This window comes from Nicotiana tabacum, chromosome 9 (genome assembly GCF_000715075.1).
Source record: "Nicotiana tabacum cultivar K326 chromosome 9, ASM71507v2, whole genome shotgun sequence".
NCBI lineage: Eukaryota > Viridiplantae > Streptophyta > Magnoliopsida > Solanales > Solanaceae > Nicotiana > Nicotiana tabacum.
Window position 1 is genome coordinate 30,534,568 of NC_134088.1, and position 23,530 is coordinate 30,558,097.

The 23,530-nt window shown below is 37.2% G+C and overlaps 1 long non-coding RNA gene across 1 annotated transcript; it reads left to right on the forward strand.

Moving 5' to 3' along the window:
- Nucleotides 1-9,201: 9,201 nt before the first annotated feature.
- On the forward strand, nucleotides 9,202-11,533 carry LOC142164359 (uncharacterized). The gene is made up of 4 exons (XR_012695139.1): nucleotides 9,202-9,563; nucleotides 9,648-9,711; nucleotides 11,069-11,158; nucleotides 11,278-11,533. It is a non-coding gene; the product is annotated as an uncharacterized LOC142164359 (long non-coding RNA).
- The last annotated feature ends 11,997 nt before the right edge of the window (nucleotides 11,534-23,530 follow it).

A 23,530-nucleotide genomic window follows, 5' to 3' on the forward strand; every position in this document is an offset into this window, starting at 1 on the left:
ACTTTTAATATTTCCAGCCATGGGAGATAATGTTTTCTTCATTTCAGGTGATAAATCTTTTGAGTTAGTCGACATTAGTGAAGATTATGATAGATGGTTCTTATTAATTAAGCGTAGGAAAGGATTCACTTGCAGCCTTAAAGTTGACGAGAGGAATGTAAGATGGGTCTATGAAGCTCTTAAAGAAGCCTCACTAATTACAGGGAATAGTTGCCAAAGATAGGGGAAGGAAAATCCAGATCGACACATGCAGAGTCTTTTAGAATTTCAATATACATGGTCGTTTTGTAAGAGTGGAATCTTGGTTAGGGAGATATTGCAGTGAAGATTATTCGCTTCTTGGGAAAGGTCACAACCCACGATTCTAGCTAGCCCAATCACATGCAAAGCCATATATTGAAGTTGCCAGAATTATCAAATGGCCTGAAATTCCAGAAGCTACAGCAAATAGATTTGTAGGTAAAAACTCTGAAAGCCCTCCTACAGCAGAGTATGATAATTCCAAATTCCTAGCCAAAAGCCTCATCGGGTGTTTCAATGATCCTTTCAATCTCATCCCAAAGCCGGAGGTAATATAAAAGTGGTTTATAAATAGATGGCAAGTTATTGCAGGTCTCCGGGTAACAACGATTAACCACAACCAATTTTTGTTTGATTTCCCATCGAAACAAGAAGCAATTAGAATCAAAGCAGGGGATTGGTTCTGGAATGGTAGGAAGCTATCACTAAAATGGTGGTCGCCGATGTCGAGATCAGAGATGATAAGTCAGAATAGTGAGCATCGTTGGGTAAAGGCCTTTGGTATCCCTCTCCATTCTTGGACCCTTGATGCCTTTCGTTCCATCAAAGACAGTTGTGGCGGCTTTATTGGCATAGATGAAGACACAAAGAACTGATCTCATATATATTGGGAATCCGTACGCCCGAACAAGTATCTCAATAAGGAATTTGAATCCACACGTCCAACAAATGTCTCAACACATGAACGTAAATCCACACGCCTAAATAGAACCTCTATATAGGAACGTGAAACCACACGCCCAAACAGTCTTAGATGAATGATGTGAACGGTGCATCTAAGGAGACAATGTATGGATATAATATAAGTACATTGAATTTGTAATATTAAACTAGCACATGAACGATGCTGATAACATTATTCTAGCATGAATAAGATGCTCAAATAGTCATTCAACAAGTCATGACGGAAAATTTCCTATCATGTTACACTAGCATAAGAGAGATGCCTATAACATGATACTAACATATAAAGATGGCAAAGAATCATGACACAAGTAAATCAAGTAAAGCATATGAAGTGAGACATACACCAAACAAGCCACAAAATAGTCTAAAATCTACCCTAACCATGGTACAACCTCGGCATTCACGTATACGCTCGTCACCTCGTATATATGTCACCCCTAAACATGTAGCATGTATCATATAAGTTCATTTTAGGAAAAATTCCCTCAAGTCGAGGTTAAAAGATACTTACCTTATCCGATCTTGCTCTATTCTTTAAAATCCGCCTCTTCTAGCTCTAAATCCATCAAACAAGCCCGATCTAGCCCAAAGAGTATTCGAGGAAGTCAAATAAAGATATATAAATCAATTCTAAATGATAAATGATCTTTAACTACATCTCAAAAGTCAACTCAAACTCACGCGGTCAAATCATAAAACATAAGTCGTATCCCGTTGACCTGTAATCTTACAAGTCCAAACATATGATTAGTTTCCAAATCTAAGTCCAAGTTGTTCAAAACTCCAAAATGCACTTTCTTAACTTTCAAGTCAGAAATCCTCTTTTCCTCTTTTGAATCCTTGATTCTAAGGCCAAATAGATTATAGATTCATGTTGTAATCATAAATTTGATTGAGAATCACTTACCGCACCATCTTAGGAGAAAATCGCTTTAAAGTTCACCTCAATCCGAGCTCCGTAACTACCTAAATGATAAAATGAAGTCCAAGTATGAAATAAAGTGATATATACAATTGCAAAAATATTTGGTGCCTATTTTCAGAGATGATAACATTGACCTTGCTCACTAAAACAGTCATAACCTTTGGTACATATGTCGGAATGACAAACGGTTTGAATTTCTGGAAACTAAATTCAAAGGGATACAACCTTCATTTTTGGATCATCCCCGAGTTTTTTATAGATTGCGATCAATTCTCTTGTTGAAGTAAAGTCAAGTCCAGAAAAATATATTTCAACATTTCAAATCTCTCAAAACTTGCTCCAAACACGCCGAAACTCGCACTAGCCCCTTGGGTCCCCTCCAATCCATCTCAATAAGTTCAAACACCCTAATGAACTTGTCCAAAGGCTCAAAATACATGCGGAAACATCACAATAAAGAACCAAGGTGCAAATCAAACTTAAGAACATTAGCTCTCATTTGGCCATAAGTTTTATGCACTTTTTTTCAAAAACAAAAATTGAAAACATTGTTTGCTTATAAAATAGTGACCATTTTTTGAAGATGAATTTTTCAAGTTTCAAATAGTGGTTTAGACCAGTTTTCGAAGTTTTCTACTGGCAAAACTTCAAATTCTCCTTAAGCAAAATATATGTCCAAACACAATTTCAACTTTCAAAAACTATTTTTCTATCTCATCTTCAAAAGCTTGTCTTTTCAAGTTTCAACCAAATATATGTCCAGACACTAGCTAAGAGACTTCTGTTACCATCTAAAAAAATAACATACTTAGTATATTCCCACAAATGGGGTCTGGGGAGAGTATTATGTACGTAGTCCTTATCCCTACTTTATGAAGGTAGAGAGGTTATTTCCGAAAGATCATCGGCTCAATTAGACAAAATCACAACAGTTATGATAGAGAACTACAACAAACGAAATAGTAACAACCAGAAAAATAAAACGAAGCAAAGAGAACCTCAAGTAAAAAAGTATCGATCTAAAAATAAGGAACACAAGGATAACACTAGTACTACAACTAGGGAAGGAAGTACATGTGTGAAAAGGAAATAAATTCGACTACTAACTAACCTATAACCCTAATCTTCGATCTCCACACCCTCCTATCAAGGGTAATGTCGGTAAGCTGAAGATGTGTCATGTCCTGTCTGATCATCTCTCCCAGTATTTCTTCGGCCTACCACACCCTTTCCTTGAACCCGCCATTACCAACCTCTCACACCTTCTCACAGGGGCATCTACGCTTCATTTCTTCACGTCAATGAACCATTTCATCCTAGATTCCCACATCTTATCCACCATACAGGCCCCTCCTACCTTATCTTGAATATCTTCGTTCCTAATCTTATCTCTCTTAATATGATCACACATCCATCTCATCATCCTCATCATCGCAAATCTTAACTTCTGAACATGAGAGGTCTTGACTGGCCAATACTCCGTCACATACAACATGATCGGTCTAATAACAATTCTGTAAAACTTACCTTTAAGTCTTTGCGGCACATTCTTGTCGCACAAAACGCCGGATGCGAACCTCTACTTCATTCTCCCCGTTCCTATACAATGTGTGACATTCTCGTCAATCTCCCTATTTCCTTGGATTACGGACCTCACTAAACTTCAATATCAGCCTCCCGAGCCATGTCACTAAACTTGAACTCCAAATATTCTGTTTTGGTTCTGCTCAACTTGAAACCTTTAGACTCTAGCGTTAACACCGCCACGTATCTCGTCAATCAGTACTATATCATGTGATAATAAAATCCACCAAGGTAACTCTCCTTGAATGTGTCGTGTCAACTTATCCATCACCAAGGCAATTAGAAAAGGGCTAAGCGCTGATCCCTGATGCAACCACACTTCTACTATGAAGTGCCTCGATTCTCCTCCCACCTTTCTCACTCGGGTCTTAGCTCCATCATACATGTCCTTAATCGCTCTAGTGTATGCGGCAGGTACACATCTAGCCTCCAAGCATCTCCATAGATCATCCCTAGGGACTTTGTCATATGTTTTCTCCAAATTGGTGAACACCATATGCAAGTCCTGCTTCCTCTCCCTGTATTGTTCCACCAATCTCCTAACAAGATGAATAGCTTTTGTCGTCGAACCCTCCGACATGAACTCGAACTTGATCTCAGAGATAGACACCCCCTTCCTTATACTCATCCCCACCACCCTCTCCCAGACCTTCATAGTGTGGCATAATAGTTTGATACCCTTGTTCTTGTATACTGGGATCATCTCCACTCATCATGCATTATTGTCGGCCTATAAATGACATTAAACAACCTCGTAAGCCAATCCAGAACTTCCCTACTGATACCAAGCTTGTCACGCCCCAACCTTGGGGAGCCAACTAAATTAACCTAGTCGAGCCGGCCTATGTTACATCAAACTCTCCTCATTACTCATGCATTATTTACCATAACATAATTAGATCTTGACTTTTAAATTCAATACATTATACATTTGGCTCAATGACCTAAAATTCTTCTCATGATGGATACATAGCTTTATAAATATCTGTAAATACTGTGAGCATAAATACCTAACAAAACTCTAAACTTAAGTACATGACCCACAGTGTAAATGGAGCTTCTATGACAATAGATACCTAAGTACATAAAACGAATTAGACTCAAATACCCACTAGAACTATAGTGGGCTCACCATAAGGTGAGTAGTGAGGAAGATCCCTATCAAAGATCTGCATCATCCAGTAGAAGTATACCTAATGCAGCGCCCCCGGTAAAAGGGACATGAGTATATGTGGAATAGTACTCGTATGTAAGGCAGACATAACAACGTATGAAAATACGGTAACTCAAATAAGAGGCAAATGAAGTAATCAAGAAACTACGAAATGACCCATAGAATCACTTGTCTAAGTCTTATACTTACATAATTCTGAACTTATTTTGGAATCAAGTGAGCCATATGAACTGTGCGTGGGATACAAAATATAATGTAAATGTAATATGTACAAACAAGGGCAATGAAAGTGGCACTTATTGTTCGTGCTGGCTATGCGTCTCACCAGACCGTCCATAGCCCTCTCTTACTATGCACCTATGCGTTTCACAGACCGTCCATAGGGTTCACCTATACTATATACCTATGCGTTTCACAGACCGTCCATAGGGTTCACCTATACTGTACATCTATGCGTTTCACAGACCGTCCATAGGGCTCACCTATACTGTACACCTATGCGTTTCATAGACCGTCCATAGGGTTCAACTATACTGTACACCTATGCGTTTCACAGACCGTCCATAGGGTTCAACTATACTGTACACCTATGCGTTTCATAGACCATCCATATGGTTCAACTATACTGTACACCTATGCGTTTCATAGACTGTCCATATGGTTCACTTATATTGTACACATATGCGTTTCATAGACCGTCCATAGGGTTCAACGATATTGTACACCTATGCGTTTCATAGACTGTACATATGGTTCACCTATATTGTACACCTATGCGCTTCATAGGCCGTCTATAGGGTTCACCGGTCGAAAGGGTTCACCTATTCTGTGCACCTATGAGCTTCATAGACCGTCCTTAGGATTCACCTATATCATACACCTATGCGCTTCATAGACCATTTATAGGGTTCACCTATATTGTACACCTATTCATTTCATAAACCGTCCATTGGGTTCGCCTATACTGTACACATATGCGCTTCATAGACCTTCCATAGGGTTTGCCTATACTGTACACCTATGCGCTTTATAGACCGTCCATAGGGTTCACCTATATTGTACACATATGCGTTTCGTAGCTCGTCCATAGGGTTCACCTATACTGTACACATATGCTCTTCATTGACCATCCATAGGGTTCATAACACATTATTATGCACATGAGCATATATAAGATCAAAGTGACATGATTAACATTTCATTTAAGGTCGTAAGTTCCCGAATCATTGGAATACTTCATGTTCATGGTCATCATGGAGAACCATAGCTTGTTACATTAACGCATGCATGGTGAATCAATAAGTAGATTTCAATGGCGCATGGACCCAATCATTTAGCATAGGACATCTCTCTTTCATCTTGTTATGTACTCTCTTGTCATCTTAAGGTCATTAGCTAAGTTCATGATTCTTGGGGACTTAACAAAGTCGTTTGCATTTATTGTTTTAGAAGCATTCTTACTATGATTGAAACCATCGGAACATACAATGCTTCATAATCCTCATTTGGAAAGCGGTCACGTTTCATGTTCATACTATCACTTCATTTTACTTGCCATGTGTGACCATAGAACATTAAGAACACTTACGGCATTTAGGAACACCGTAGCTTCTATCTGTGAGAACGTAAGAGCTTATAACACATTGGAAACATTTACAAGGAATCTATACCCATTTTATTTGAAACATAAATTGGAATCAGGCATTCGTTAAATCAACCTCATTTGAAGTATCTTTGTAGGAGTGTATAGGGATAGAAATTGAAACAAGACTTGAGCATATCGGCATATGATAAACCATGTCTTCAAGATAACCTAACATGATAAGAATTGGTACTTCGAGCAACCGTACATGGAGTTCACAAGGAGATCATGGAATACGATTCTATGGAGGAAGTTTAGCCAACATACCTCTCTTGAGCTTTCTTTAGATTACTACAACGTCCTGAAACTCCTAGTTCAATATATAGAAACATGATCAAATTGGACCATCATTAGGAAGGGGTTCATAGCATTCAGCTAACTTAGGCATTTTATCAAACATCTAGTATGCATAAATCTTTACGTTTCTTATCCATGGAACTAGTTCATCCAACTTCCACAATTTACTAAATATTTATCCCACTATGATCCCCATATAATGTATAACTTTCAACGTCACATGCATGTCCAACCATCCACACCCAACTAATAAAATTTGATCAAATAATTACCTTTCAATCTCTACAATGGTTATGAATTTAAATTGGAAACTTATGGCTTTCAATCACTATCCCATAATGAATCCATGCATGTAAGTCTAAGGGTGTAGGATTATCTTTTGGTATAAATCTTGCAAAAGTCTCCCTTGAGTTCTTGAAGAAATTTCTTGAAAATCGAAGGATTTCATGGTGGATTGAATTACTTCTAGTGTAGAAATGTTAAGATTCACACCAAGATAATGGGGATTGCTTACCTTGAAGATGGGAGAAGGTTGGGGGTCTTGAGAGAGTGGAGAGGAGCCCCAAGAATCGGTTCCAAGAGAGAGTGGAGAGGAGCCACTTCTTGAACGATATTCGTCGAAAAAAAGTCACCAAAAATTTAGCCGGGATGATGGGGATCTCGTCGGAACTGGCTGGAACATTGTGGGTCAGGGAAATTTTGAAGAGGCGAGTGCCAAAACGGGAACTTCGGGCCGAAAATTTGCCTGTACATATGCTGCCACGTGGTTGAAACCCGCTGGAAACTCTAGTTCCGTCGGCGCTGCGCACGCACACACAAGGAGGGGGAGGGAGAAGAAAGGGGGATAGAGTAGAGGAAGGAGAGAAAGAGAAAGGGGAGCCGTCACCGGCTCTGGGCAATGCCGCTGGCGATGGAAGAAACAAAAAGAAGGGGGAGAGAGAGACCTTACCTGGTGGTGGTAGTCGTCGCCGATGCCGAAGCTTGGCTTGTCAGCGGTTGTGGTAGGGAGTCGTTAGAGGAAGCAGAATGAGAGAGTGTGTGTTTGAAGAGAGAGAGAGCGGGGATATCCATGGAATTTAATCCATCTCAAAAAATCAAGAAGTTTCAAATTTCTCACAATAGCGCTGAATCACGCCCGAACTCTTGGGTACTAAACATAATATACATATAAGTCCAAAAGCATCATACAATCCTACAGGAACTCTCAAATCATGATTTGGAGATCCCTTTACTCAAAATGTTGAATTTGGCCAGCTCTCTTAACTTAAGGCTTCTAATTAGAAGCCAAGTGTTCCAAATCATTTTCAAACCTCTTGGGACTTGAACCAACCATAACCACAAGTCATAAATCACCAACTGAACCTATAGAGTCTCAAATCCAAGAACGGGATGATAGAGTTCAAAACGACCAGTTGAGTCATTACATGATGGGAGGTGATATTTTCTAGCATTCATATGGAAATTCTATGCATGCTTTTACTTTTTGTAGCATTCACATATTATATTCAATTTTTTTTCTTGCAAATGACACTCACAAGTAAAATCATAGCCAAAACAATAATGGATAAAAGAAGTCAACAATTTCAACAGCCACAATCGCAACAATCCCTGCTCCATACACTCAATATTTTAATGATATTGGCGGATCTGAAGTGACCTACCAGAGTACTAGATTATTGTTGTAATTTTTTAATCCCATTATGTTATTTAATGTATTTTCAATTTTAATCTATGTCAGTCGCTACTGTATTAAATATTTATTTTTATGTTATTTAATGAACATTGTGTTATTTATTAACAATATATTATATTTTAGATTTGCACTTTTTATTTTTTTGATTGTTATATATTTTTATACAATTATAACTTAAAATTTTATATAAAAATAAAATATATGAAAATTAATTTATAAAAATTATACACTAAAATTAAAATATAAAATTAATATCATAAAGATAGTATTTAGTACATAAAAAGTATAAGTAATTTAAAAATTTATAATATGTTAAATTAAAAGTATTATATAATAAAATATTGATGAATAGTAATGGTGTAGAAGAATAGTGTTATACCAAATTTGGTGTAACACTATTCACACACCAAAATGGTGTTGGGTTGGAGCACCAAAACACCAAATCTTACACCAAAATAGCGTTTGGCGTCAAAAATAGTGTTGGGTTGGAGACGGTCTTAAAGAATAAATTTTGCTTCAGACTCTCTTTTTCCCCGGGAAGATGTAATCTTAATTTTTGAGTAGGGGAGTTTTTTTATGTATTTAGAAGGATCTATGTTTGAACTGAGTTTTGAACTGTGTGTTTATGATAGTTCTCTATTGAGAATATGCTGCATCTCTTGCTTTATTTTTTAAAAGTTATATGATAAAATAAAATAATTAATAAATACCAGTTAGCTGAAAAAATTATGTTCACATTATGATACAAACCAACGTTAGTAATGTAGAGTAAACTATCATGTCTCTGTGACTTGAACTTTCGAATTTTCTTAGGGACAACGACATGATCCAACCGCACCGGTTGTCATAAAAAGAGGTTTGTCTTTGTCTAACCGAGCCACTAGCTAGTTGTAGATCTTTTTCCGATACTGATTATATATATTATTTGAATTGACATACACTGGTTATAGATCATAGCACACAGAATCGCATTTTTCAGGTTGATGTTACAGTTTATAGGATACAGATGCTCAGTTTTTGCCAACTAATCGGACAGTAGTATTATATTTAAAAATATCCGACATAAAGTACGTGTTGCTTCCCCAATTTTTGCCAAGTAATGACATGAGAGATGCAGACGCCACCTCAAGGGCATCTTCTATTGCCTCTCTCTCTCTCTCTACTAATTTGGTTCTGATTAGTTTTTGGTTCTAGGTTTCTTGACGCTCCAGTATTGTGACAGCAGCTTTTAATGGTCATCTCAAAGAGCATATCTAATCTGGTAATTTATAATTACTTGGTTTCTTTTCAGTGTTCTTGAAAACCATGTGCTTCTTGACATGATGCATCAACTTCTTTTTTGTAGTTACTGGAGTTATGAAGAAAGTTCACAAAGAAAAGTACTAACTAAAGATTTTGACAGTTCAGAGGTATGACTGTCAAATCCCATCAGATGGATACGATAACTTGCTTGCTGGGGAATATTTCTCTGTTTTATAGTGTAGAAATTTTTTTTAATTCTGATATAAAAACGGCGTTAACTATTCCCATTTAAATCTACAAGATCTGAAGTTGAAAATACGTATTTGTTCTCCTAGATAAGTGAAAAAGTTGTCGGGGCACAGGCTACTAGAGGCCACCATGTGGCAAAACCTATAAAACTATTTTGTTCATAAGCTTAGGGTCATTTGGTGTTCTGCCAACTTTTTCACTTAACAACCTTATGTGTTTTACGCCTCCCCTAATGTTTGACAACTGAAACATTTCATCTCAAAGAAAGTGTGTGAAAAGCAAAACCAGTACTAAAATATAAGTAATAAACTAGCTTCCCGGAATGCTCAAAGAACAAGATAAGTAATGGGGTATGAAGAACCTGCCTGCCTTTTCTTGCAAATAAAACTGATGTTCACACTTCATTTTCTACCTAAATCTGTGAAACACTTAAAGTTCAATGCTATTACATCTCAATTCTTTGAATGGCAACTCCTGCCACTTAACAGAGTTTAGAAAGCAGTATATTGCACGTAAAAGTTTAGAACGTAAGAGTTTAAAAAGCAGCAGGTCTACGTAGTTATCACATGTTATTACTGTAGGTTTGCTTAAGGATAACTGCATCGACCCACCACCCCTTCTAGTGATTTAACCCGTCGAGATGCTGTTGGAACTGTGCATTATCTTCATTCAAATATGCAGCCATTGCTGCAATTGCTTCTGGGTTGAAAAGAGCATCCATTGGTGCTTGTGGGTCGGGCAAAACATTCATTAGTTGAGGTGGAAAAGGTTGCCCACCAGCTCCATGGCCAGGGCCTTCAGCTTCTTCACCCCCTGCTCCATGGCCAGGGCCATCAGCTCTATGGAGTTCGAACAATGCATTATCTCCATCCAAATTTGCAGCCAATGCTTCTGGGTTTAAAAGAGCATCTACATTCATTGCTGCTTGTGTGGGTTGAGCAAACCATTTATTTGTTGAGCAAGATTAGGCTGATGCTGCCCTTGAGGTGGAAGAGGTTGCCCTTCAGCTCCTTGACCCCCTCGACCCCCTGCTCCACGGCCAGGGCCATCAGCTCCTTGACCCCATCCTTGACCCCCTGCTCCACGACCAGGGCCTTCAGCTCCTAGACCCCTTACTCCATTCAATAATGCAGCAATTGCTACCAGAAGGAGAAACCTGCAGAAGTTCACATTATGTTATTGTATTCAATCAATATGGACTTCGGAGTATCAAGATATACAGATGATAAAAAATCTTTTGTTCCAAATTATTCTTGACATGCTTGTGTTTTGCAGGCTGCGACTAATGTTGGAGGAACGAGGTTGTGGGGCCTTGGCTGGAGCCTAGTAGCCAAAGTTGCTATTCTGGATCCTACTCGTTGAAAGGCATACATTTATTACAAAATACTGCAAACCAATTTTTTATATTTTTTTTGTAGCTATTCTCTCATTTATGTAGTTCCAATATTTTAATTGTCTGATTAAGATATGACTAATTTTTGCAGGTTATGAACTTCCAGCTCAGCTAACAGTCACTTCACTTCAATATTATTCTGCTTCAAGCGCATTATGGATATCATTTCTTGCCTGACATATTGAAGGTGTTAATGTGTCCTCTGTATATTTTTTTATTATTAAAGATATCGTTCGTGCTAATAAGAGTGACTGATTGTTTGAAAAAAATTTAGTTTCTCTCTAGGAAATTCACAATTATTGGGTCTTGTAGCTGAGAAATTTAAGGAAATTTACAATTGTTCTCTCGTTTCTATGCTTATTTCCATACAATGTTCTGATTTAGCCGTGATGGCACATTAACAAGGACAAAAGTCCTGTCTCCAGGTACAAGTTATTTCTACCAGTAAATCCATCTAAAGATATAACTATATAAACCCAAGAATAGAGACAAGAATATCCAAGAATACAGAGATAATCTCTACAGTAATCCATGAGTACCAATAAATTTATGAACTCCAAGAATGTCCTATACCTACTGTAACCTAAGAAATACAGATCAAAATTTGTTATCAACCCTAGAATATGTGTCAAAGTACCCGTAAATCCATCTAAAGATGCAGATTAACTTAATTCAATTTCAATGTTTTAACATCAATTCAATTACGTCAATTTACATCAAAGCAGCAGTAAATCCAACAATACAAGTTACTATTTCAATTCCCAAGATTATCTGTCGAAAGGGATTTTTAACATTTTCAGGCAACAAAGACGAGAGTTTTTTATAGATTGTTCTCACCTTCTCACCATTGCTTCTCTGTATAGATTGTTCAAGAAATCTTGTTTCTGATCGTTATGAATGTCCTTCGTCCAACGATTGAGATTGCTCTTTCCATACGTTTCCACCAAGATTAAGAACTCCCCTCTACGAGCCAAAGGAAAAAAACTCTGCAAATCGGCACTGTTCGTTACACTGTTTCCGATACACATCGCATGCGGCACAATTGGCTTGATTGTCAGCCATTGTTGCTTTTTTCTTATTGTGAAGGTGAATCTATTTCAAGATGATTTTTTATGAATATTATTGGGAGAGGAGTTAAAGATGGAGTTTTTGATTTGCTTACTATATAAAGCCGTCGCCTGTTTAGTTGTGCAAGCGTAACCGACTAACCGATTAACTGCCACAGTAGGGACTTTAAAATCACATGTATTCCTATTAAGATATTTTTTATAATTTATATCATAATTAAAGGAACTAATATAATAAAATTTATTCATATAATAACTATAAGTTAATTAAAATTTATGTAAACATCAACGCGATATCCCAACTTGTTTGGAATTGAGGCGTAATTGTCATTTCTTTTGTTGTATAAATAGTGGCGGAGTCACATCCTTTTGCCAAAAATTACAGTGTATTGCTAAAAAAAATTATTTTATGTATATTTACTATATATTGACTCCCTTTGACTTTTCGGTGTTTTTAAAAATATATATATTTTGATATCCCTTAATGAAAATCCTAGCTCTATCACTGCGTATAAACATCAACACAACAAACATGCTCAAGATATGATCAAGGTGAAGTATTTCTCGTAAATTTCTTGTAAAGTTTGTTATTTAGTTTATGTGGACTTAATGCTAAAACTGAGATGCGATTTTTGTTATTATAAATTGTATCACGATTCTTTAAATATTTGTTAAATAACACAAATTTAAAATTGGATCTTTGGTCGTTTAGAAATTTTGGACATGAAAGTCTTCGGTCCTATAGCTCCTAGACAAACAATGAATAAGTAATAATGTAAACCTAAAAATGAATAATTTTGAAGCAATATTCTAGGACTAATATATAACTTAACTTTTTAAAAGATACAAGGAGTTATTTGTTGGAATGAAGAGAAAATAAAAGAAAAATAATTAATGATAGCCAATTTAGAATACACTAGTGAATTTATTCACTCTTCGTGCATGGTGAAAGAGCCTCACTAAATTAGAATGTTCTTTTTCTAATACCCAAATATTAAAATAATCAGAAACTGTGACTGTACAAGAACTGATTATATTTTTCTAATTTTCTTTTCAAAAGATAATCTAAACAGAAAAATTATAGCTTCACCCAAAAGTCCTTTATAAAACTTACGTATTCAAATACTAAACCAAAAGTCACATAAAATATCATCTATATTTTTGGTTTAAGCCAATAAGTGTAAAAAGTAGCTGTCATGGCAGCAAAATAACAAAAAGACTAAAACTGATGCCTTTTTGATCAGACGACACACTGGAAATTTAAAATATATAGTGGAGTGGTCCTTAATAATTTTCAATTTAATTGCAATTTTTCTAGTAAGGAAATAGAAATTCGTATATGTTATTCCATCATGTTTTGAGTTTGGGTTATCGATCACTTTTTTGTCACGACCCTAATTTTCTACCTTAGGATGTCGTGATGACACCTAATCTCTAAGACTAGGTAAACCTAACAAATGCTGATTTAATAACAGAATTGAACTATTTAATCATTTATCATAAATTATTAAATGACATACATAGCCGCAAGCGACCAATAGTTATATATTTTTCAAAACCGGTAGTACGGAGTCATAAGCACTACTAAAACACACTAGAATTTCTAAACACAATACTGTTTTGAATTACAATTTAACAGTAGCATAATGAAGTAAGATGGTGACTCCGAGACCTGCGAACGTCAAGCAGGTATACCTTAAAGTCTCTCGCCGCGCAGACGCGATCTCAATAACACAATCAGAATACTTGGATCTGCATAAAAATATGCATAAGCGTAGCATGAGTACACCACAACAATACCCAGTAAATATCAAGCCTAACCTCGGTAGAGCAGTGACGAGGCCTGGTTAAGACACCTATTAGACATAGAAACCTGTTCAAGATATGCATAAGCTAACAATGGAAAGAACATCAATGTAAGACCAACAACGGAAAAATTATTGATTTACAACCAACAATGAAGTAATAGAAACATAAATGGCAACAAGTAGTAAACGGGCAATAAAAAAATAACATAGTCAGAACATCGATGAGGTGTAAATGAACTCAAATAAGGAAAAACGGATGACAACTCAAATAATCAAATCGCTTCCAATGCATAGACTTACAACTAAAATTACCCCGAGGCACCACACCTCATAAACCACAAGTCATGGACCACAATTTTCAAATCTTACACATATGGTATCTCGTGCCTACAATAATAATCACCTTCGCACGATAAAGCCCATGTGCTACCATGTACTTGCAATCGTGATAAATATTAATCTATATGAACGGAAAATACATTTAAACACCATAAAACATAATAACAATCTTTAATAAAATAAGATGTCAAATGAAATAATGAGTTTATTTTAGAAATCAAGTAAAGTAAAATAATATACTATTTGTACGAAACAGAGTATAAAATGTGTTTAGTTTAGAAATCAATAAAATTGAGTAGATAAGTGAGGCTTGCTTAGTTGGTAAAATAGTAGATTTATGAAAAGAACTCAAACCTCACTATGAGAAAGCTCAAAATAACAAACCTCGTAATTTCATATAAAAATGCTAAAAACTAACACAACAACAACAAGTACAACACACACAATTCGTTGTGGCGCGCAACCCGATCCCACCGTACATACACCATTTTTTCTTATTTCACCATAACATCATTTATTAATATCAAGTATCACGTATACAACCCGTTGCGGCGTGCAAACCGATCCCACCATATCATCATAATCAATATCATATTCCTCCCTTATTCCACCATATCATCATTTATCAATATCGAATATTACGTGCACAAAGAGTTGCGACGCACAACCCGATCCCATCATATCATCATTAATTAATATCATAATCCTCTCTTATTTTACCATATTATAACTGTTGCGGTGTGCAACCCGATCCACAAATAATTTCAATAAACATAAGCAATCCAATAACTCAATTTATAAGAATTTCAAAATCAAAGGGTATGAGTGCAAGGAAATAAAGGAACCACGTAATAATCAAAGGAATACAACAAATATTATAAAAAATAATAACATGACAAATAAAGCACGTGACAATTAAGGTTCAAGTAAAACAGTTAGGGAAGGTAGCAAATAAGCACGGAATCATAGAAGGGACGAACAATTCAATATTTCCATAACAAATAGCCCATGGCTCAACCACAATGTGTACAAGAATTTCAACAATAACAAAATGAATGAGAATGCTCAACAAAGAAATGTATCTCAATAATTAACAACTTCGCCTCATTGTGATAATGACTATTACTACTTCAACACCAATAACTCAACAAGATGACATTCCACGAAATAACAACTTCAATTAAAAGTGATTCAACAATTAAGAGGTAACAAGACAATAAGGAAGACAATAACTTTAAGTAAAGCATATAAGAGAAAAATAACAAGTAAGAGGTAGAAAAAGTGCTAACAACGTCAAATAGAGCATATAAGAGTAGATTAACAATGACAGATATAACATGTCATGGCAATGCAATTAAAGGCATGGAAAGAGTCTAGATAATCTAAATCGGTCAAATACCACATATAGCCCGTGTACCCACTCGTCACACCCTATGCGTCCCAAAGTAAAGTATAATAAATATGAGACTTGTTAATCATGATTTAAATAAGTTTAAAGTCATAATATGACTATATATGATGTTTGTATAAAACATATAAAGTTTGGGATAAATCGGATTAAAGTTGCGGAAAAACCAACTAAGGATTTGCCATGTAATAGAGCTTTTTGAGAAATAAATTTCGTATGATATATGAGGCCTTTTTAGGACATATTATATACCAAATTGAAGGTCTTGGAATTTAGTTTCCAACGCTCTTAACCATTTGTTCATACGACATCCGGATAAAAATATATAAGCATCAGAAGATGGGCAAATGAGAGGGTGCCAAGCTAGCACCTTTTGACTTTTCAAAAGTTGTTATATATGTTTTAACTCCTCTCTCTCTCTCTCTCTCTCTCTCTCTCTCTCTCTCTCTCTCTCTCTCTCTCTCTCTCTCTCTCTCTCTCTCTCTCTCTCTCTCTCTCTCTCTCTCTCTCTCTCTCTCTCTCTCTCTCTCCAGCAAGACCAGAGAACACCATAAAACCTGTCCTTGAGCTCTCTAATAGTGCTTCAAATAATACTAACATCCCGGGTACGAAATTGAGAAGCGATAACATCAGAACGATCCCTACGACGTAAGTATCGCTATATTGCCTCCCTTTTTATTTGTAGTTTGAGTTTTGGAATGTATTTAATAGTTAATAAAAATTCCTAATTTATGTATTTAAGCTTTAAAATATCAAGAAAAGTTGATAAATTCATTTCCTAATAGTTAGACCTCACGGGACAGTGATCAGAAGCCGTGAGTTCGAGTTATTTGACTTGTAGTGGACTATTTTGTGGGCTATTTCATATTACTTTTGGGATGTCTATTGTGCTGCTGATTTATGGAGTTTGGAAGTATAAAAAGGGAGCAGAGAAACACCACATGTGGTAGGGTAGTAGGTTGGTCGCTCGTCGCTGTAGTTACAGGCTAATTGATAACTTGTTGATTGGGTGTATTATGGTATATTTGGGAGTTTTGTTGTATTGAAGGTCCCGAATTGTAATTATATTGGTTTTGAGTTGCTGATTGTATTATGTTTGTATCTCGCTTATAGTAGGCTTGAGGGAGCAATAAAATCAGGGGAAATGCTGCCCGTTTTATTTTAGAATCGAGTTATCGTTTGAGATACGTAATATACTACCGCCTTCTAAATTGTACACATATTTCTTTGTTATAGGGTTGGCACGCTAGTTGTCATAAGCTCGTTGTTGAGTTGCATTTACGACTTGTGGTATGTTAAGGCTATCCCTTCTTTCTTTTTTTGGCATGATCCAAATGATACAAACGAAACGAACAAAATACGCAACTTTCATAAATGACTCTATTCATAGAAATACTAGGGGTGTCTATATTCTTGATTCCCTATGTGAATTATTATTATATCTTCTATTCATGGGTATCAGAAAAATACGTATTTGATAAAGTTTGTCCAAAAGGCATATTAATTTTATGATATTCGAGAAATCTTATTAACGTATTTCTTATGCATTTCATGCATTTATACATGTACATTGACCCATGACCAGAAGGCGTTATATACGCGTATATTATATGTATACGGGATATGGAAAAAGATTACGGTATTATATACGCACCACCACCTGATCAACTGGTATATGTTGATGATTTTGCCCAGTTGTACACTCCAATAGAGGTCTGTAGACAGTCATGTATAGTTAGATAGTATGTGGCCTTGTCGGCTCTCCCTACCGTATTCCATATATATATGTATATATATGTCTTTTGGGTATGTTTTCCCACGTAGGTTGTTCATATGAATTAATAGTTTATTTCCAGACGTTATGCATGACCTACACTTATTTCATGTTTATATCTTAGACGAATGCTTAGGGGTGTTTGATAGGTAGAACTCGGGCACTCGTCATGGCCCATCGGTTTGGGTCGTGACACCTACTCATCACCTTGCGTACACGACTTTCATATAACATAAATAACACAATTAACCCAAATCCTAAGGGGTAGTCCCCCCCTCCCCTACAAAGTTTCGCAAGATACCTACCTCAACTAGGCCAAATCAACCCTCTGAAATAGCTTTTCCGCTAAAATTCGCCTCTACATGGCTCGAATCTAACAAAACATGACTTAATAACATCAGAAAATGCAAGAGAAACCAATTACAATAAATAAAGCTATGATCTTTATATTTTCCCTAAAAAGTCAATAAAAGCCAACACTGGACCTGCCTTGGATTCCAAATCCAAGCTTACTCAAGCGAAGCCTGAATCAATACAAGCTCATATGAACAAAAACCGACTCAATCAGAGTCCGATAGCTCAACCAATTCGTCAAAATATCGCTCTTGGATGTTCATAACCCAAGAGTCCAACCCACACTAGTGGGGTCCCATATATCCCAAAATACTTCTCCAAAACTCGCCAAATTCGAGTATCGAAAAATAAACGCCTCTAACTCATTTTAAAATTTTAAAATTTAGGACATAACCCTAGGTCTTGATTTAAAAAATTAAGTAGGTTTTCAATTAAAATCATGGATTAAAGCTTAAACCAAGGGAATGAATCAAAGGGAAATATTAGGTTATGGTTTAGACCTTGCCCCATGGAAGTAACTTGAAGAACATCCTTGAATTCTTCCAATCTCAAACTTTCAAGATGAGAAAAACTCCACCAACATTAATAGCCATAAATGCCCAGATGTTCTGCCTCATTTCTTGTGCCAAACTATTCCGAAACTCACTTTGATGCCTCCAATGGATTCCTCGTGAAAATCAAGTCAAGTTAGACTTTTGAATCACTCCATTTGATCTTATAATGAAGGATATATGTTGGTTTCAATATTTGAAAATAGTGCAAATTTTTAAATACGAATTCTGGCAATTTCGTAATTAATTTGAGAAATTTGGTGTCACGACCCATTTTCCCCCCTCTGAAGACGTCGTGGCGGCACCTAGTCGCTACGACTAGGTAAGCCTATTAACATTGAAATAACAGAAATGAAGAAAATAAAGGAACAACTAAGCTTCAGTAATAACTATATAATGGTAAAATGCCGCTCGGCATATACAAGTAAAACCAGTTCGCAAATTTATACACAATACTTTCCAAAACCCGAAATCACGAGTCACAAGCTCTATGAAAACTATCTAACGGTCTACTATACATAAAGTCTAAGAAATAAAGGAGGGAAACAAATTAAAAGATAGAGGGGAACTCCGAGGATCTGCGAAGGCGTGCAGATATACCTTGAAGTCTCTGGTGACTGCTGCGGCTGCACTAATACTGAGGCGGACGAGAGGTACCTGGATCTGCACATGAAAACATGTGCATGAAGGGCGTGAGTATACCACAATGGTACCCAGTAAGTGCCAAGCCTAACCTCGGTCGAGTAGTGACGAGGTCAGGTCCGGGCCTTACTGGTATAAATATAAATAAGACAAAAAGAAATATTACAATAAAATAAATATGGGAATATAGCAGGTATAGAATTCAATGAAATCCAAAAACTCAGAACACAGTAATAACAACAGGGGATCCCCCGAGATACTGTCTCGTAGTCTCAAACGTAAATGTGTAGAGGGATCTCCCATAATACCGTTCCGTAGTCCCAAAGTAAATATGCAGTGTTGGGGAATCTCCCGCAATACCGTTCCGTAGTCCCAAAGTAAATATGCAGTACAAGGGATCTCCAGAATACCGTTCCGTAGTCCCAAAGTAAATATGCAGCTCAACTAGTATAAATAATAGTTACATCAAGGAAATCTACAGCTTAGACTAAGTTCACATCAAAGAAATCAGGAAACTTTACTAAACATGCTCCATAGAGTTCAAATAGGCAGTTAAAACACGTAGACATGCTTTTCTAATCTAAACAAGGTAGTTACAAATGCTAGTGTAGTTCAAACAAGGAGAAAACAGGTTATGATTTGGTGAAAAATGGAGTTTTACAACAAATAGCCCGTGTACGTACTCGTCACCTCATGTACACGACGCTCATATATCAAACAATACCAAATCCTAAGGGGAGTTTCTCCCACACAAGGTTAGGCAAGCCACTTACCTCGAACCCAGCTTAAATCAATCCGAAATCATGCTCTTGCCACGAATATCCAACTTCGAGTGGCCCAAATATAATCAAAACCAATTACATAACATAAATACATCTACAAGAACTAATCCAACGAATGAAATCAAAGTTAGGGCAAGAAATTGGAAAAATTGCTCAAAAGCCTCCCCAGGCCCACGTCTCGGAATCGAGTAAAAGTTACCAAATAAGAACACCCATTCACTCATGAGTTCACTCGTACAAGAATCATCCAAATCCGATGCCTAATTCCCACTCAAATCTTAGATTTTTGGTTGGGGAACTTTTCCCCCATTTTCCCAACTTTCTCACTCAAATTCCTTGATTAAATGAAGAAAACAACAATAGAATAATGAAATGTGATCAAAATAGTATTAGAATCGGTACCCAAAGATTTCCTCTGAAAAACTCTCGAAAAATCGCCTTCATCCGAGCTCAAAATTGAATTTTTGTGAAATGAATATAAAACCTTCGAATCTGCCTTTTCTGCCCAGCGATTTCCGCTTCTGCGCTCCCAGGACCGCACCTGTGGAAGAACCATCGCAGGTGCAAAATCCACTTAAATGGGCTGGGACCGCATCTGCGAGCACTGGGCCGCACCTGCGAGCCCACTCATGCAGTCCCCCAACCGCTCCTGCGCTTCCGCTTCTGCAGACTCTCCACCGCACCTGCGATCCCAATTGACAAGGCCCAAATCCGCATCTGCGGTTCCATAGCCGCTTCTGTGGCTTCGCACTTGCAGCCCAAAGTGCGCAGGTGCGGTCACACCAGATACAACAACATCAACAATTGCCTAAGTCCACATTTCAATCCGTTAAGCATCTGAAACGCACCCGAGGCCCCATGGGACCTAAACCAAACATACTAACCAATTCTAAAATATCGTACGAACTTAGTCGAGCCTTCAAATCAAATCGAACAACATCAAAACACGAATTAGGCACGGATTCAAGCCTAATGAACTTCGAAATTTCTAAATTCTACAAACGACGCCGAAACCTATCAAATCTCGTCCGAATGACCTCAAATATCACACACAAGTCAAAAATGACCCTACGAACCTACTCTCAATTACAAAATTCCATTTCGGGCCCGATTTCAAAATTTCCACTGCCGACCAAAATTGCCAAAATTCCAACTTTGGCCAATGCTAGCCTAAATCTACTACGGACTTCCAAATCACATTCAGGACGCGCTCCTAAGTCCAAAATCACCTAACGAACCTAACTGTACCATCAAAATTCAAATATGAGGTCGTTACACACAAGTCGACATCCGGTCAACGTTTTTCCACTTAAGCTCCCAAAGTAAAAGACTAAGTGTCTCAATTTGTTTCAAAAACCAACACTAGCCCTCCCGGCAACCCAAAATAGCAGAATGCAATATAGGGAAAGTAGTAAATAGAGAATCGGGGTTCTAACTCTCAAAATGACCGACCGGGTCGTTACATATGGCAACACAATTCTTAGTAAAATGACCATAAATTCTTCATACGGTGTTGAAACTTGATGATTTCAGTTGCTATGATTCCAAAATTACGATACAGATATAATGATTTAGTCAAAACACGAATGAAAGGCCATTTGCTCAATATGGTAACCATTATGCTCAAATCCACGTCAAAACCGAAAACAATCACCATACAATCCAAATCTATCCAAAACTCATCGGAATTTAACCAAACTTTGTATACATATCCAACATCATCATACAAACTTATTGGAATAAATAAAACCCGATTCCAAGTCGGTTTACCAAAAGTCAAACCATGGCCAACTTTTCCAACTTAAAGCTTCTAAAACGAGAATCATTCTTCTAAATCAATCTCGAACTGTTAGAAAATTAAAATCAACCATACACGCAAGTCATAATACATAATATAAAGCTACTCAAAGCCTCAAACCACCGAATGGAATACTAAAGCTCCAAATTACCGGTCAGGTCATTATATTCTCCCCCACTTAAACATACGTTTGTCCTCAAACGTGCCAAGAGTCATTCTAAAGCCATCAAATCGCCATATAACCTCACCATACACATAACCATGGTGATCTCACATCACCCAATCTATATAAGCCCGAAAACACCACCTAACAGAGAATCCTTACTTTAACCTTTGTCCGTGAACCTTAAAACCCAAATTCCCAACATCCAAAACTCATTATATGACCCGATTCTTGCATCCATGCACCGTATAACTCTGAACAATTTGTATAAATCCATAACCATATCTCAAGACTTAATCATATGATATACCACATAACTCAAATACTCATAGCAATAACTTTCGATTGCAATAGTTGCTCGATAACCAACCTGACACCGGAAACAAACCTCATATCAACTAAAATATTGTTCTGAACCTTCGTACACTTCCAAAGATGAAATAAACATACAAAAACTCATAACCACCCATAAGATTAACAAGTCATGAAGATCTCTTGCCCGACAAGAACTATAGCCAAAATCTACGCCGACTAGCGACACAATTCTTGCAAACATACCTTAATGAAATCCGATGACACTCATTTCAGACCCAATAACCTCATTTCATCCAGTACAAGCTACTCGACCGACCTGTCACACAAATCCTACTTAGAGCCACATACCATGTAATCCGTGCACCAACGAACAATAACTCAAATATACCCAATGATGAAAAGAGAATGGAAATGAAGAAACCATCCCGCCAGCTCAGATACAGCCATAAAGCTCAATGCTATCAACGCACCACACAAGGGGAAATATAACACAAAATAAACACAAAGGATCATATCCTAGTGTAACAACCCAGCCCGCTAGTGATATTGTCCACTCTAGGCCTAGGCCCTCACGGGTTTAAAATGCGTCACTAGGGTCTAAGGCTTGTTAACTTATATACCCAACATCCCTCTTGTGTTTTACCGATGTGGGACTATGTCTAAAGTCTGGGGTGTTACATACACCCCCTCGTATGGACTCAGCATCCTCGCTGAGGTTTGCCCCACCGTATGGGATTCGCCTAGACTCAGCACTGAGGTTTACCCCGCCTAACCGGAGATTTGCCTAAACTAAGTTGAACTCTGACCCAACATCGGCAAGGCTAACACAAGAGTGGCTCTGATACCATTTATAACAGACCAACCCGCTAGTGTGTGTTCTCTTGTAGTGTAGGTCCTCACGGGTTTAAAACGCGTCACTAGGGTCTAAAGCTTGTTAACTTATATACCCAACATCCCTCTTGTGTTTTGCCGATGTGGGACTCTGTCTAAAGTCTGGGGTGTTACACCTAGTATAACGGTGTTGCGATGCATAACCCAATCTGACACCGGTCCACCTGGAATACGTCGAGCCATGATACTTACAATCAACAACCATAAGCATATCAACATCAAACTGTAATGACCCGGCCAGTCGTTTTGAATATTATAACCCCATTCCCTATTTACTGCTCAATTTAAGCCTTGCAATTGATTTATGACTGATCGGGTTAGTTGGTTCGGGTCCGGAAGGAACTCGAAGTGAAATGAGACACTTAGTCTCATAATTGAAAATTTTAAATTAGAAAAGTGGACCGGATATGGATCTACGTATAAACAACCTCGGATTCGAATTTTGATGATTC